This window comes from Rhipicephalus microplus, unplaced genomic scaffold, assembly GCF_043290135.1.
Source record: "Rhipicephalus microplus isolate Deutch F79 unplaced genomic scaffold, USDA_Rmic scaffold_15, whole genome shotgun sequence".
Classification (NCBI taxonomy): Eukaryota; Metazoa; Arthropoda; class Arachnida; order Ixodida; family Ixodidae; genus Rhipicephalus; species Rhipicephalus microplus.
In genome coordinates, this window is record NW_027464588.1 from 25,827,588 (window position 1) to 25,845,755 (window position 18,168).

General features: G+C 42.2%; 1 protein-coding gene across 1 annotated transcript in view; it reads right to left on the reverse strand.

Annotated features, from left to right (window-relative positions):
* Window positions 1-18,168, reverse strand: part of LOC119173762 (glutamate receptor ionotropic, kainate 2) — a 234,997-nt gene that overhangs the window by 106,055 nt on the left and 110,774 nt on the right. The window lies entirely within an intron of this gene.

Consider the following 18,168-nt stretch of genomic DNA (forward strand, 5'->3'; position numbering starts at 1 on the left):
TTAATGAAAGAACATTGCCATCTATCCCCGAATATGACCACACTGCAGTGAGAGCAGTGACTTGCGATCTACCGATACTCTAATCACATTTGCAAATTGCTTTGAAATTACCCTAATGAGCTTGGCGCCACCGTTTCTACGACTTACAGTTCTAAACGCCTAATTGGGCGCTAACTAGGCTTTCCAAACGCCGTGAGACAAATGCGATTTCCCTTTGAACGGATAGCGATTCGATTACATCCGGCTACCAAAACACATATAGGGAGGTTTAGAACCCCCACAAATGCAGATACATTGCTATGGAGAGCCTGAATCTCTCTTAATGTTTTGAAACGATAGTACTACGTATTTCGATGTGCAATACAACGTCTACCGTTTTTTAATGCGGACAAAAGGCAAAACTAATGATGTATTAGAAATGTTGTTCAGTCGTGGTCACAACGCGGTGTTGTCAATTATTCATCGCTCTGTAATTATGATGCATTCTTAGAACTAGTGAAAGAATTTCTCCAGTAAATGTAGATATAACCCGCGCCTATTGTGAGCCTAATAAAGTTGTTTCACTGGATCCAACGACTGTCCATGAATAACAGTGTTATACACTTAATATAATAGCTTTGAGTATCTCTTTTGAAAAGGAAATCGCAGCATATCCACGGAGTGAATGCCGATGAGTGAGGGGAAGCGTCCATCTGTCTGTCTGTCTACTCTGTCTGTCTGCGACAGGTGGACGAATGCTTCACCCCACTCATCATTCAGTCCGTGGATATGCTGTGAGTTTTTATACGAAAGCCACTAACGACGTGTATTGACATTATTTACAAAGACATATACAGACAACGCCGTCTTGTGAGCAATTCCTAATTATAAGTAGCTGCTACTACTACGAGAGACCAACAACATAAGAAGCTTCGCCCCTAAAATACGTAGACGGACTGAGAAAATACTCGAAATGCGTCATCCTTATAAGAAAAGAGCAACAACGACAAAATTAGGTATTTATGGGCAACGGGTTGTGCAGCTTCCTAACGGCGAATTATTTATCTACATTATATAATTGACGGTCTTCAGAGCTTAGCAACTTCAGCGCATATTGTTCATCTGTAGTGAAAGGTTGCATAATTCGCGCTTTGGCGCGCTCTAAAGATCGTCGCTCTACGCGTTGTGACGCACGCGCGCCTCCTCACGGTGCAGTCTCGTGAGCACGCCTTTACCTGATTCTGGCGCTTTATATGCCTTATGCTTCCACCACAAGTTCGCTTTGAAGGTACAGTGGTTAACAAGATCATGAAGGTCACTTCGCTGGCTGCCACGATCACGTTTACCAAAGGAGCACACTGCTGACACATGAAGTAAGAAGTCGAGCTGTGAAAGTTGTTAGTCCACCATCGTCCTCTCTCTCTCTCTCTCTCTCTGTATATACACATATATATACATACATATATATATATATATATTTATATATATACGTATATATATACGTTCTATGCGTGCGTGCTTTGTGCTTGAGGTGCGCGCTGCGAAATTCAAGCTGCTTGCTATTCTCCTTTCATATTACAATGTGCGGCTGCGGCATTCATTTCTTCAATGTTGCTATGAAAGAACGCTCAATAAGCACTCAACTGCGTCTGTGGAGACACGTTTTACTTTCATGTTATACCAATTTTCACAAAAAGAGATCAGGCGTGTTTCTTTTTCTACGTAGGACCACTATTTTATAGATGTCATGCAAGGAGATTTTGACGCATCGACCGAGTGCCGACCACTAGTTTTTTCCTTCTTTCTGCTGACCCGAAGGTCGCGGGACCAAACCTCGGCTGCGGCGGCTGCATTTTTGATCGAGGCGAAAGTGCTGTAGGCCCGTGTGCTCAGATTTGGGTGCACGTTAAAGAACACAAGGTGGTCGAGCTTTCCGGTGCATTCTACCACGGCGTCTCTCATATTCACATGGTGGTATTAGGATGTTAGATCCCACATATAAAATCAAATAATTTTTCACTTCCAACACATAGCCTATTGAAACAGAGTATTTGTGGTATATTCAGCGTCATCTCTGTATAAATTCAGTTAAAACAAAATGAAACCTTCAACTAACACAATAGTAGTTTGTACTGACAAACTTAACGGGCTCCAATAAGCTGCTATACTATATATTTCCATGACCGTAGGGTATAATCCTAAAAATAAGCAGTGAACTAAAACACACACACGACACCCACGCCCAAACACAAAGCCTGTACATTAGATATCTCTTGTGTACCCAAAGAAACGGCCTATATACAAACACTCAATATACAACGCACTTTGGGTGCTTTTTAGTAATATAGCTACGTAAACAGAACTAGTAAAGTTTTTACAAGCGCACCAATGTAACCGCGCTAATTTTTATACTTAAATGCTACCATGATTCAGACAGCAAACGTACACTATTTCAAATAGCTCGAGCTTCATTTATTCTCACTTATTGTTGCGACCCTTTCCCTTTGACCCACTGCGTATTTTATCTTCCTATTGTCAGAACGAAGCAAGTTTGCCTGTCGGAAATGCGGAAACTGGATGGGCCCTTCGCGAACTAGTTCAAGGTAAGCAGTTCTCACAAAAAAAACTTTCGATGCTTCTGCGTTTCGATGCTTCGATGCTTCTGCGTTTGTGGCATGGCAATATTTTTTTCAGCTGAAGTTCCCTGCTGAAGACAGGAAAAGGGACAACACAAGTGGAGGGCTGCCCCGTAGCGGTAGTCTACAGGCTATGGTACTCGGCTGCTGACCAGCAGGTCGCACGATCTAATCCCAGCTGCAGCGGCTGCATTTTGATGGAGGCGAATAATCTATAGGCTCATGCGCTCAGATTTGTGCACACGTTAAAGAACCCTAGATGGTCGCAATTTCCGGAGCCCTCCACTACGGCGTCTCTCATAATCATGTGGTGGTTTTGGGACGTTAAACTACACATATAGATCAATAAATCGACAAGTGGAGGGCTACACGCTCGACCTCAAAACTCGAAGAAAACGCGCACAAGAAAATATGTGCTGCCTACGCATGACTCGTTGCCACTGCTCGATAAAACAAAGTTAACTGCAACGAACAAACCGAGACACTGCGTTCCCTAAGGAGAGAAAAAGACAAAGAAAGGCGTTTCTGCGGATGTTCTACCAAGATTGCTGGGTCGTGGAATCTCATCAGGCCATCCGCATGCTGCGCTGCTGCAGCCGCAGATCGATGGCGTCTAGGCGCAGAATAATATAAGGGAGGCCTCGGAAAGCGTGAAGTCGGTGAGTTGTTGAAGCACCCTTGAACTACTCGCAAAAATAAAGTGAACATATTTGATTAGTAAAATCAACCAGCGTCAGCCTCATTTAAACATCGAAAAATAGCGCACAAAATTGCACTGAATAGACGTCAATGGCTCAGGTGTCGAGTAGAGCTGCGAATTCGGCATATGACAAAAGCTATGAGATGAGACAGAGCCGTACTTAAGAATACATGTCACCCTCACTAATATGAATATTTATTTTTTTCTCGTGTCACTTGATTCTCTGTGTCGAAGATGCAGTAGCCCTTAATTTCTTTATCCTTATAGAAGTTCGCTTTTGCAAGGCAGTTAATAAAGATACAGGGTGCAAGGATTATTGTGTTCTCGGTCCTAAATTAGAGTTGCCAACTCTAGCTACTTTCGCTCTTCCTTGGGGCTTGTGCTTCATGTTCTACCTCTCGGTTTTCAGCTGATAATACAGATTAAAACTAAGAGATGAGCGTGCAGATAAAGTAGGTGGTAATAAGCGTAAGGTGGAAGTACTTAGTACGATGTATGCGGTTGCTGCAAGTCCATTTGTAGACAAAAAGTAAAAAAAAACACATCGTTACAAACATTCAAGGCCAGTCAGTGGCTTCAAGTAAAGATCTTTCCCGCTGAGTTACGTTTCACTCAGATCACAGGCTGCTACGCGTATTGCATACACGAGTATATTGTCATACCAATCCACTAAAGAAAACTATATTAGCTGTCTAAGCAAAATGCTGTAACATTATAATGCAATATCTGAGGGTTTCCGTTTAAAAACAGTGATAACATTTCAAGGGACGCCACAGTGGAGAGCTGCAGAATTGTCAACCATCTGGCGCTCTTTAATGGAAACTGACATCGCAGATAGCACAACCAGATTTATCCAAATATAAGTGGGGTCAATAAACAGAAGTTGCCGGGCCAGTGAAATGCTAGGAAAAGTAGGACTTCAGTGCAAAGATAGGCAAAAAAAACATGCTGTGCACCGCTACCTAAATATAAAACACAGGATGTTGATATTAGTGCTGCCTTAGAAGTTTGCCATTTCATTCTGAGAATCTGCAGGTCGATCAGCGGAGCTGACGGGCGTGTACTCCCACTTCTGCTGTCCTGATAGCTCTTCATAACGTGCTGCTTCTCGGGCGTTCACACACTCAGTGTCCACGGACAGAACAGAACGCTAGTTTACAATCAGTGATCATAAAAAACCCTGAAAATAGACGACCAAAAAAAATTAGAGAAGACCGAGGACTTCCGCTACTCAAAACTTTTGATTTTCGTCCCACTCACCGATTTGGAATACACTTCCATGGTGTTGCGCCAACGGTACATTGCATTAAAACCATAAAGCAAGCAGATGCCGTTTTTGTTATTTCTTGGCCTTCATCGCACGCTGCATTTCATAGGGGCTGGTTTAATAAGTATTTAAACAGGTTGATGTGATAAATTTTCACTGCTTTTAGCCACACCCCCTGTTTATTTTCTGTCTTACGCTCTGTCGGATATTTTAAATATTTTATTGTTTTGAATTGCGGCTTATTTCACGTACGAGAGTCCCGACTTCAATGAGATCAAATTTTGATAATAAAACCTGCCATTCCGTGAGTATTTTGCTTGCTACGCACACTTTTCTGTGCCGGTAAAGAATCATACCCCCGGCCCACGATACGTTTCATGTCATTTGCAGCAAATGACAATCAAAACTGATGTCATTGCAATCTTGCATTCGTGGTCTACACGGCTTTGTGAAATGACATTCGAAATTCATCTCAACGCTTATCGGCAACCTGCTGTGATAACGAAAGTTTACATAAGATTGTCCGGCTGCTTCAAATTTACTGCGACATGATGAAAGGGCACCAGTATGAAAAATTCTCATATATATTAAGAGCACGACTAACATAAAGGTGCTCACAACTTGCAGTTACCATTATTTGCAACCGTGACAGCATTCATGAATTTTGGACTGCGATGAACGACGATCAGTGCAACAAGCATTAATTGTTCATCCAGCTGCTGTGAAGGAAGCACCAGAACCTACTGAAACATCTTAAGCTCGCCATTGAAAAAATATCACAGAGGACGAGGTACTTGGGGCTGCAAGAGCCACCATGCCAATTCGTTTACGTTGGCTCCTCTTCAGACTTCAACTTCGTCGGCGATTAACATAGAACTGTGGTGCTTCCAAAGAAACAAAATTCTTGAAAACACTTTCACTCAGAGGGTGTCCAACGCGTGCGTGCAAAATCTGCTGCAGGGAGTCTAGTCGGAGCCTGGGAAAGAGTAACGCTATACAAAGTGCTACCATCATCGCGTTGCGTACATTTAAATGTGATCAAAAAGTAAACAACAACCTTTCATAAACATCTTAATGTCGGTTACAGTTGTTTTAAGATGTCAATTTTGTAATCTCTTGTCTAGCGCCTGTTGACGGAGTACACATGTCGCGCTTCCTTTAGTTCAGTGAACACATTCAATGGACGAATGCCATTCACTGTGCTCGCGTAGCAGCAACAAAAATGACATTAACGCTCAATGACATTTGAAGCGAATGACATAACAAGTGCCGTGTGACAGGGGTAATACTGACTTTTGAATAAGCTTACTGAAAGCTCATTAAAAAGCAATGGTTGCGTAGGGCTTCAACCCTGTTCTCAGAAAATTAGTGCATATCATTTTCCGGCATTACAAGGCCTGGGGTGCGGCTTCACCGGTAACCACCGCCGGGAACGCACTCCCTCACCAGAGAAGGATTGGCCACCCTGGTGCAGTATCTGGCCACAACCTCCCACATGCATACGTCAAATAACTCATGGCCCTCAGTCCCCAGCAGCTGCGAAGCAACTGACCACAGCGGCGGTCAGATCTGCAACGCAGCAGCTAAGAATCTCTGGATCCGGACAGGCCACCATTGGAACCTGAACTTGGCAACGTTTAACGCTAGAACCTTATCTATTGAGGGAAGTCTAGCTGTACTATTCGAGGAGCTAGAGGGTGTTAAATGGGATATAATAGGGCTCAGTGAGGTTAGGAGGACAGATGAGGCCTATACGGTGCTACAGAATGGGCACGTCCTTTGCTATCGGGGCTTGGCTGACAGAAGAGAACTGGGAGTGGGGTTCCTAATCCACATAAACATAGCTGGCAACATAGAGGAATACTATAGAAATAATGAAAGGGTGGTAAATATCGTAACTAAACTGAATAAGAGATACAAGATGAAGGTGGCACAGGCTTACGCGCCTACATCCAGCCATGATGACGCTTCAGTTGAAAGCTTCTATGAAGACGTGGAATCGGCAATGAGTAAGGTAAAAACGCAGTATACAATACTGATGGGAGACTTTAATGCAAAGGTAGGGAACAAGCTGGCTGAAGACCAGGCCGTAGGAGATTATGGCATCGGCAATAGGAACGCCAGAGGAGAGCTACTAGTAGAATTCGCAGAACGCAATAATTTACGGATTTTGATTACCTTCTACCGAAAACGAGAAATCCACAAGTGGACATGGAGGAGCCCTAATGGCGAAAATAAGAACGAAATAGACTTTATATTGTGTGCACACCCAGGCATCGTGCAGGATGTAGAAGTGGTTGGCAAGGTACGATGCTGTGACCATAGAATGATGCGGTCTCGAATTCGCCTAGACTTGAGGAAGGAACAACAGAAACTGATACGCAAAAAGCCATTCAATGACCTAGCACTGAGAGGGAAAGTACAGGAATTCAGAGTCTCGCTTCAGAACAGGTACTCGGCTCTTAGTGAGGAAACCAACTTTAGCATAGATACAATGAATGATAATTTGACGAGTATCATTACGGAGTGTGCAGTGGAAGTTGGAGGCAGGGTAGTTAGACAGGACACTGGCAAGCTTTCCCAGGAAACGAAGAATCTTGTTAAGGAGCGTCGACTCATGAAAGTCTCAAGTACAACAGACAAAATAGGACTGGCAGAACTTTCGAAGTTGAATAATAGGTGCAAGGTATCCGATGTAAGAAGCAATAACATGGAGAGAATGGAACACGCTCTGAAAAACGGAGGAAGCGTCAAAGCGGCGAAGAGGAAACTTGGGATAGGCAAAAATCGGATGTACGCACTAAGGAACAAAGAAGGCAAACTAACTACCAATATGGATAGGATAGTTAAAATAGCGGAGGAGTTTTACAAAGATCTGTACAGTAGCCCCGGACAACCCCGACTTTAATACTATAAGAACTAGCAGTAACCCAGATGTCACCCCACCAGTAATGATAGAAGAAGTCACAAAAGCTTTGTAGAGCATGCAAAGAGGCAAAGCTGCTGGTGGGGATCAGGTAACATCAGATCTGCTGAAAGATGGAGGACAGATTGTGTCAGAAAAACTAGCCACCCTGTTTACGAGGTGTCTCCTGACGGGAAGAGTATCAGAGTCTTGGAAGAACGCTAACATCATCTTAATACATAAGAAAAGAGATGACAAGGACTTGAAGAATTACAGGCCGATTAGCTTGCTCTCTGTAGTATACAAGCTATTTATAAAGGTAATTGCCAACAAAATAAAGAAAACATTAGAATTCAATTAACCAAAGAAACAAGCAGGATTTCAAACAGGCTACTCAACAATCGACCACATTCATACTATCAATCAGGTAATAGAGATATGCTCTGAATATAACCAACCACTGCACATAGCCTTCATAGATAACGAGAAGGTGTTTGATTCAGTATAAATATCAGCCATCATGCAGACACTGAGGAATCACGGCGTCGATGAAGTATATATAAACATTCTGGAAGAAATCTACGGGGGATCAACTGCTACCATAGTGCTTCATAAAGAAAGCAACAGAATACCAAACAAGAAGGGTGTAAGGCAGGGGAATACAATCTCCCCAATGCTATTTACCGCGTGCTTGCAGGAGGTTTTCAGAAGCCTAGAATCGGAACAGTTAGGGATAAGAGTTAATGGAGAGTACCTTAATAACCTGCGCTTCACCGATTACATTGCATTGCTGAGTAACTCAGGGGACAATTTGCAACTCATGATTACGGAGTTAGACAAGGAGAACAGAAAGGTGGGTCTTAAATTGAATCTGCAGGAAACGAAAGTAATGTACAACAACCTCGGAAAAGAGCAGCGCTTCGAGGTAGGTAATAGTGCACTTCAAGTTGAAAAAGACTATGTCTACTTAGGGCAGGTAATAACCGCGGAGCCGAACCACGAGATTAAAGTAACTAGAACAATAAGAATGGGGTGGAGCATATTTGGCAAGCACTCTCAAATTATGACAGGTAGATTGCCACTATCCCTCAAGAGGAATGTATATAACAGCTGTATCTTGCCGGTACTTAGCTACGGAGCAGAAAACTGGAGACTTACAAAGAGGGTTCAGCTTAAATTGAGGACGACGCAGTGAGCAATGGAAAGAAAAATGGTAGGTGTAACCTTAAGAGACAAGAAGAGAGCAGAGGGGATTAGAGAACAAACGGGGGTTAAGGATATCATAGCTGAAATCAAGAAAAAGAAGTGGACATGGGCCGGGCATGTAGCGCGTAGACAGGATAACCGCTGGTCGTTAAGGGCAACTAACTGTATTCCCAGAGAAAGCAAGCGGCTTAGGGGGAGACAGAAGGTTAGGTGGGCAGATGAGATTACGAAGTTTGCGGGTATAAATTGGCAGCAGCAAGCACAGGACCAAGTTAACTGGCGGAACATTGGAGAGGCTTTTGTCCTGCAGTGGACGTAGTCAGGCTGATGATGATGGTGGTTGTGATGATGATTATGATGATGATGAGGATATTCCGGAAACTTCGATGGCCAAGTAACCCGTCTTCTGGCGGTAAACTCCCATTCGAAGTCATTGTAGAAACCGCGAAGTCACTATTACAGATAGTCAAACACAGGAAGGGTATACAGGCTCGCACTGGCACATTCACAGGGAAGGCAGTGTTCTTGCACACCTTGTCGGACGGCTTCAAGAAGGTGGCAAATAGCCCGAAGCACCTCTGGTTTTCTCTGCTTGTAATAAGCTACAAAAACTTTGCTCGCGGACCAGTGGCGAAGCAATTGAGATTGCAGCTCCACCCATAAGCTTTTCGGGGATTGCTCTATTAGAGTAGTCTGCCCTATTCCCATGCCCTGAGAGAAAAGGGATATGGGAAAGCCCGACACATGCCATGCATTATTCTGCATGTGGGTGAGAACTGATTTCCTGCGGTACTGAAATGCGATACAAACACAAGGACAGTCCTTGGTTTGCTTTAAATATGTCTTTTTTAAGCAACGTTTCTGTATGTACATGTGAGGCTCCGGGGCAGTTGTATCTTTCGGAATTTAAATTTTTTTCATGGCTTCATTCGAAATGCACAGCTGTTACTTTGACCTTCTTACAAGTAACCTTCTATTGCAATTATTTTTCTGTGTCATTTTGTTTTCTGCATCCGATGCAATGCACGCGTGACAAACACAAATAGTCGTTAGTAGCGCTAGCCCATTTGCTGGTCTGCTTTTTGCACTCGTCAACTTTGAACCCTTTTTCTTCATTCTTGCCACCAAAACACGCTCCGACATCGCACCTAAGGCGAACGAACGTGGCGAAGCAGGTGGGAAGGCATAGAGCTTCCTTTATGTTTTGTACGCAGCCTTCATTACGAGCCCACTTCGACTTGTTCACGACATCAGGTAAAGACGTCTTCATGAGACGACATGTGTTGACGTCATCATACGAAGTCACCCGTGTTTTTTTTTCTCATCGTTATGGTTCATCCCAACTTCCTTCTTCCTCCGTACCGGGAAGGGCACGTTCATTAATATTCGTTCAGTGGAACACTTCGTTGGTGCAGGCAACAAAGACGGTCATGTGGTCATATCCAGCCAACAATATCAAATGTCTCCACGTGGAATGACAAATTAACTTAATTGGAGGTCCTATTGTTATATCAGAAATGGCCAATTGCTAACAAACCCACCATTGAGAGAACGGCAGTTACTGGAAAACGTCGCATACAAAAGATATAATGAACAGCACAATGTGCGAGGCCGCGTTTCTGTACACTTGCCGACCGAGGCTCTTTCACGTACGACGTGGCCACTTCAATATTTGAGACAGAAAAGTTTGACTTATACCATTGCCAAAAGTGCCATAGAGTGATTGCTTGAACGTGTTTTGTGAAGGATACTGTGTGCTGATTTTCCACTGATGGCAACGTACGAGAAAATAACAGGAGATAAAGGAAATGCAAGGATATCCACCAGTCTGGAAGGATTGGTATGTCACCATACACGGGATGAAGGGATGAGGAGTTTGAAAGGTGAACACGGGAAACTCACTATGATGTTACGATAATAGTCAGTGATATTGTGAAATACTGCCACAGCACAGTGCACCTGTCTTTATTATTCTGTTCAGTGTTTGTAATGCTGTTACACATTGCCTCAAGTTAACGTGTTCAGGAGTGGAACTTGTTTTCCAGATAGTACCTGATTACCAAACTGAAATTACGCTGACAAAATTTAATTAACTGGCCACGAGTTTCTTTCACAAATCGACATTTCGGCCGCTATTGCTGTGCACCACTTTTATTGTTCGTATAGGTGAGGTTCACCCAGAAACTCTAAAGTTATGATGAAGTTTAGTAATTTCAACGAATCAAGCGAAAAAATATTGTAGGAAAATGTGCTTTTCACCCCCGCGTATGAAAAAATGCGGGACAAAAATTGACGATGAAATATTATTTCTTACCCTGACGGGATGCGTAACAGCAGCGGTGTGAACGGCGTTGACTTGGTTGAAAAGAGCGTCGATGCGGGTGCTGGGAGAACGATTTGAAGCGACACGCGGTGTAGCATTTACTTGAGTAAACGTTTGTTTGAAACGCAGACATAAGAGGTGGGTTAGGTTTAGTGCAGTTTCACCGCAGATAAATAAGCTGGAAAAGTGTTTGCACGTGAAGTGTGGTCGAGCGTTGCTGGTGGTAGAGAAGGTCGAGAAAGAATGCGTTGCAAACGAGTGGAAAAGCCGGCAGCTGCAGGCATTGCTGCGATCAGGCTGCAGATCAGGGAGAGAGCGACGTCAACACTCATCTGCGGGGGAAGCGTGAAGGGTAGCATGACGTCAACGCGCAGCTGGGGCGTGACGCACTTGGGACCGCTCCAACACTTGTGACGAGGGGAACGCGTGGCGGCGAGTTCTTAAGGACGCTCGTAGGTACGGTGTTACACATGTAAGTTAAAAAGCTGCTTCGCATCTAAAACAGACATTTCGTTACAGAAAGAAGAACAAAAAAAGAGTCCATTTGCGGTACAGTAGCAATGATTGTCTTCTTTTTAAGCCTCTGACTAGGGCCGGCAAGCTTGTCGGCACGTCGGCTCCTTCATCGGTCGAATGTACTGAAGAAGAGTTTTTTAGGCAGCCATACGACCCACCAGGGGCCATTAAGACGAGACGAAATCTCATTTTTCACGTAAAGGCATGGCCGTAACGAGAAGCTCCGGGCGCTGGCGAAGTACAAAAAGAAGAGTTATATCTGACTTAACAATGCTCTATGGAATCGCAGAAACTGAAAACAAGTAAATCACCTCGGAAAACGTCAACAGAACACAATACGCATGAGCAGTGGAAGTCAGCCTGAGATCAGAGAGCCTTTTCGCTATATAACAAAGGGTTAAGTTCATTGCACTTTGGTCGATGGCGTGAGCAAAGCCCACTCGGGCCGTCGACGCTGCCTAGTACGTAGATAACGTTTGCAGGGAAAGTGTAGCTCGATACCCATCACCACGCGGCAAGATCTCATCAAACGAGCACACGGGGCAAAAAGCTTTCCCCAACAATGACTCTCTCATATAATTTTGTGCACTCTAAGAAATTGTTCCAACGTTGTTCTTTTTTGAAGTAGTGCTTTGCATTGTGAAGTTACTTGAAATAGTGAGCTTTTGAAATACCTCGGTGGGCATAGGTCAAAGTGGCGCCACGATACTAAGCGTGTTGCCTTCCGATATGAAGATAACGACGCAGATACTGGTTAACGTTATAACGCAGCTAAAATCTACAATGAATCAGGTATGCTTTGAGGAGGATCCCCTCCACTAATGAACCAGGAGTGGTGGGTTTCGGTCTTTGCTTGTAATAACAGCGTGAAAGTGATAAACACGCGTGAGAATTACAAACATTTTGCTTCTTTTCTAACAACCTCATTCTACGTATTTGCGTTCGTATTTACGTATTTGCATTCTTGCGTATTATACATAATATATCACATGCATCAGGCAAACCAGGGCTGTCTCTCATCTAAAAAATTCTCGTAACATCGCAATCAGAACAACAGCCACCCCTATAGTGTACTGTAGACGGGTAGTAATAAATACAGCCGCGGGGTAAGAGAATTTAGATAAATCTTAATTTTGGTAAACCCTGAAATGGCTAGGTGGTCATCATACGCAGTTAAGGAGCGGGTTGGAAGTAGGGCAATGATAAAATGATATCCAGAAAGTTGTTGTCTGAGAATTTTAATTCAGGAGATCAATAAGCACAGGAAGCATTTACTATCGGCACATCAAAGTCCGAGCTGGAAAAATGCGGTGACATGCATATGACTGCAGGTCACCTTCAGGTGAAACTTACTCGACGCGGGAAGCTACTTGCATAGATCATTGATGCACGCAATGGAAACGCAGGCCCACATGAGAGAACTGAAGCTTTTTTCACAGTACTATTGCCACACACTGCACCTGACGCTGCTAAAATGCACGAGCAACTTGTACGTCGTACTTTCATTATCTTTTTAAACAAGGAACGCACAGCGGATCCGGAGAATTAATTCGGAGACCAGTGAGAGGCTCTCGTAGTGAAGTAAGGCCCCTTAACACCAGTTATGGTTGGTGAACAGTGGTCAGGCCATTACAGCACGGATTGGCTACCTGGAATGAAATGGTCATGCACCTTAGAAATCTAGATGATAGAGCAAAGTCAAAATTAAAATAATTACTTTTTTCACAATTTACAGTAATATTGTGCGCATCTTGGACGACCTAAAGTTCATTTAAGATCGCCCGAACAGGCCTTTGTCCTGAAGTATGCATGGCGATCGTTACCGTCATGTAATGATTTGCACGTAAAGAAATTTTGCCTGCACATTGCTCACCTTATACATCGAGGGCACACTGCGGGTGGCATCCAAGCTTCGCAAATTAAAGAACTGCAAATATTTAGGGAAACATCTTTTCAATTGTAAGATATATCAAACAGTTGGTTCTATCCAAATTGTTTCATGTATATTTCATTCGAAGGACAATGGCAGTTATACGGAAAGCTGCTACACTTATAATTTTTTAAGCATTATTATTAGGCGAATATAAAATATAAAAAATATTTTTGACATTTCTAAAGTACTTTTATTTTAAACACAGCATACATAATACGAGAAATTCTTTTTGGAAGAAGTAAAACAACAAAAAACATAGTATTCCTAACCAGGATTGTTTCCCATTGCTTACAACAGCGTATTCCTAATGCAGGAACGGCGTTTCTTATGAAAAAAAACACCCAAATAGCGCAATCGCCCATCAAAATGTTGATTATTCTTTATATACCAACAAACGAGGAAAATTCTACTGCAATTTTTTTTGCGCATTTGAAAACATACGTATGAACACCATAGAGAAAACAAATCTCCTGAAGCTCCACGCGACGTGGAAGTTGATGCGGTTGAATGAAATTGCCAAAAGGCTGACGATGAAGCATTGCTGGATTGAATTCGAGTCGAATTTGTTGAGGCAGATCGACTTCATTCGATAAAACGGATCGCTTTACCGGTGACGCATGAGCATACTGGTCACAAACGTCTGCCTCTGTCATGTCTGAAGTGTAGCATAGGCGTCAGGTTCATCAAACGGAGATGCATACCCCAGTGTGCTCTACTAAATGAAGTAAGCATGAGTGCACCGAATTAGAGCATGTGTAACTAGAGGAACATATAAAGTGTGGCTCGCTGCGCATGCTTCGTAAGGCGCCTCTAATTTATTAAAACATTCAGCGAAGTGTCATTACGAAGAGCGAAGCTAGGAATTTGAAGTACTGCAGAATTCTATAGATGAAGACAACAAGTCTTTCTAGCAGGCAACACTTGCATCTTATTGTGGCACACGCATCTTTTTACGACCGTTGACTGATCAACTCGTCTCGCTCGTCTATACCTCGGAAAGGCAAATATTTCATACAAAACACTCGATGCAACCGTGTGCGGGCTATATGTGTATTAAGAAGTGATTCGTTAATGGCCAGAAATCAGGCCATTAACGAACGCTTCGGAATTGATGCTCTGCATGGCATGCCTTTTTGTTGTGCTCACCATTGCAACACGGACTAATCGAGAACCTCGCAGTCTGAAAACTGCCTCGAGGATGGGCGTACTGTGTGTCAGATGGTGAAGTAAATAGATCTCCGCAGCCATAGCAGACACACTATATATATGTGTGTTTCAGATGTGGAGATCAATAATTATTTTGATTGGCATAACACGTCAACAATGCAAGTTATCTCTGTAGGCTTCAAATATGCAGTATCACAAACTACCTGCTGACTGCATTAGTAACAGAGCCTTGTTATGCGAATGTTTTTCGCATTTGCTAGTCTAATAATGACAATATTCTAAAGTAGTATAGGAGAGGGGAAACTATTAGTAAAAAGACAATCACTGTGCCAGATAAAATAGCAGTACGACTATTGTAGCCTCAGCATGCTTCCGCGTGAAATGCTACGCTCGCACAACAGAAACTGACTTTTATGGAAATTGAAGTCGTCCAAGAAGTATATCAAATGATCGAGGAACAAAGTACAACGAAAGCCATCCTTGAACACTGACGTTAGTCACTCACACTTTTTGGTGGCATTGAGGCTGATGTTAATCGTGAATGCTCACTGAATTGCGGAAGGTCTAAAAGAATTTTGTTCTTCAATAAGTGTCTTTATGTGCTTGGCGATTCTTATATTCACAATTATGTTTTATATTTATAAAGGAAGTCACAGGACTTACTCATACCCATCGATGTCATTGTCTAAGAAGCCTTAATTTTGCTGAAGGCCGTCGGTTATTGCCTAATGATAGAATGAAGTTACTTAATAAGTTGCGTATGCGAAATATGTGATTCATTTTCATTAGTTCTAAAGAACAAAGTAGTCCTAAGCGTCTGCATTACTGGTGGGCACCTACAATTAAATCTAATAGACTGTAAAAGTTATATCTGTAAGCTGCAATTTTTTAAGACTTGCAATATTGAACTCTACCTTCGATTTTTTAAATTAACGCAATAGTAGAATTTGCCGTCATTCAGAATGCTCCTCATGTTACCAGCACATGCAGCTTGTTTGTGCTATTTTGACATACGGTAACAATAAAACTCGTCAATTTTTTAGAAGAAACAACAGAGGACTTAGGCCTGAGAGAACCCATGCTGACCACTGGGCTTCGTATAGCAAGGACACCCACCAAACAAGCCAACCCCATCATTCAGGTATGTTTTCGTTATCCCTGAATACTTTGAGCTAAACAATGTATCTGGTAGCCTAGTAGAAAAACGAAGAGGAATTGTCACTCAACATATATATAGACGAGCAAGCATGTATAGGTTCAATTGTAGCAAGGACGCGAAATTATCAGTAATAAATTACCATAAATTGAAATAAATTCAAGCACTCATGACTGGAGGTACCAGATTATGAAAGCCAGCTTTTTCTTATTGCTGAAGAAATAGGTCCTAATAACTACACTTTACTAATACAAGTTTACGCGGACGAAAGCTAGAAACTGATTGAAATGCTGAAATTACTATAAAACTCACCGTAATGCAACGGAACAATTAGATATGAATTGAAATCAAGCGACGATAAGACCCGGACATTCATTACAGCGTAAATCGGAATAAAAGATGTTCTAGTCAAGAGCCAATGGTAATAGCGAAGGTTTTTGTGGCATGAGCTGTATAGGAGCGACTGTACTGCGAAAAGAGCGGATGATTTCAAGTATTTAATGGTTGCCGAAACTAGTCAAAACGCATAGAATATCAGTAATAACATCTGGAGCAAGGAAACTGGACGGATTGAAGGGATCTGATGGTTGTCAAATAACGTAAGGAAAGAAACATTGGAGACGCGTTCGAGTGACGATTGAGCTTGATTACAAGTAAGTATGACAGCGATAGCAGTGTCGATGACTGCTATGAACGTATATCACATCGCTGGTTTTGCATAGCGTTTACATAGACTAAGGCAGAATTCTCCGACACGCAATCTACGCTGCAAAATACTTTCTTGGTCTCATACATTCTTTTTATTTTTCTGATAAGTATGCTCTTCAGCATTCTTATAGTAAAGCATTTGTTTTGTAAAACCTCCGCTTAGTTTGTTATGTGCAGAAACAAAGCCATAAAAGAACAACGATATACTTCGGAGTCTCGTCCCGGACAATAGTCAAATTGAAGATTAGTATGTTTATGTTATTGGAACCATGATTCCAAGTCCGCTTCAGAAAAGACGCATATATCAGAAATAGGACATGCCTTCTTAAAATGGCAACTTTAGTGAACATTCTGTACAAACTAACCTCTTTCTCTTGCTTTTACGTTCTCCTTTGTGATGATTCTTCCGAGAAAAAAAAATGTTACTGCGGCCCTCTAGCGGAGGTGAGTTGTGCACGCCTGAGTTAGGTAAATGCGTCAATAGCCATTACGTTACCTATGCCTCCATGTTCAGTTGACAATGACGGTTTCTTACTCGTAATTCTTCTCGTGAATAGAAAGCAAGCATCACGCGGATTTCCCAACACTTTTTTAAGCTGCTGGTGATAAAGAACTAGCCCTAACTTGAGATACCTAACTTCTTACAGATGCCGAAATCTGCAATATTTCAGGATCGCAATCTTACAGTTGTCAATTTACTTCTCTACTGCACGGACGTTCGCATTACTTGATGCCGCAAAGGTTGAGATTGTGTAATCAACTAAGACATTATTTTTTTTGTTTCGCGCACTAACACTATATGACAAGTTTATTGTAAACCCCATACTTTGTATTTTCATCAACAGGTCGCACAGCACAATGCTCCATTAGCTACCAAGGAAGTGCAACATTAGGATGGCCGACAAAGCGCATTATAAAACGAGTATACAAAAAAAACATCTCAACTTCTATTTTGAGAATGAATGCAGCGCAGCACGTTTGTGTCCTTACTCAGCTTGGAAATATATGAAACCAAGGAATAATACCAAAATGTAGCGCGTTTACAAAGCACGAAAGCATTTTACGGAAGGTTGTGATATATTATTCGCAATATAAAAAGATCTGCTGTACCATAAACTTGACATTAGGTGATAGGGCCCCATCCATGACACATAGATTGCAAATAATTGCGTTGTAAACTTGTTTGTACCTTCGCAAGCCTAGTTTGAATGTGCGTGTTTCTATGCGCAGAAAATTCATGCAGTATAGTTTTCTAATATGTAGTGAATGGATCACTATCTATTATTGAGTATTTGTATTTTGTTTATTCGAGCATTTTGAAACACCGCAACGGACATAGATGCGGTTGCTCTGGACGAATGAAATAAAAAAAACTGATGTATGGTAAAAAAATCTTTGAATTTGCCTATAATATTTCTTTGCTTTTTTTGCTGGGTAGTATAAAACAAAGAATCTGAAATAACATTCCGCCTTCAAAAACTATTTTGGCCCTGAAATCGAGCACGCTCTGGCGAGGCAAACGATACAAGTAATAATGCTGGTCGGTCGCGCATTTCTCAGTAATATTCAATGCAAATGAGGACTTAAAGCAAACACAGGCATACTCTAGACGCTTCTATATATATTTTACTTGTATATAACGACCCCATTTCACTACTTAAGAGGCAAAAAC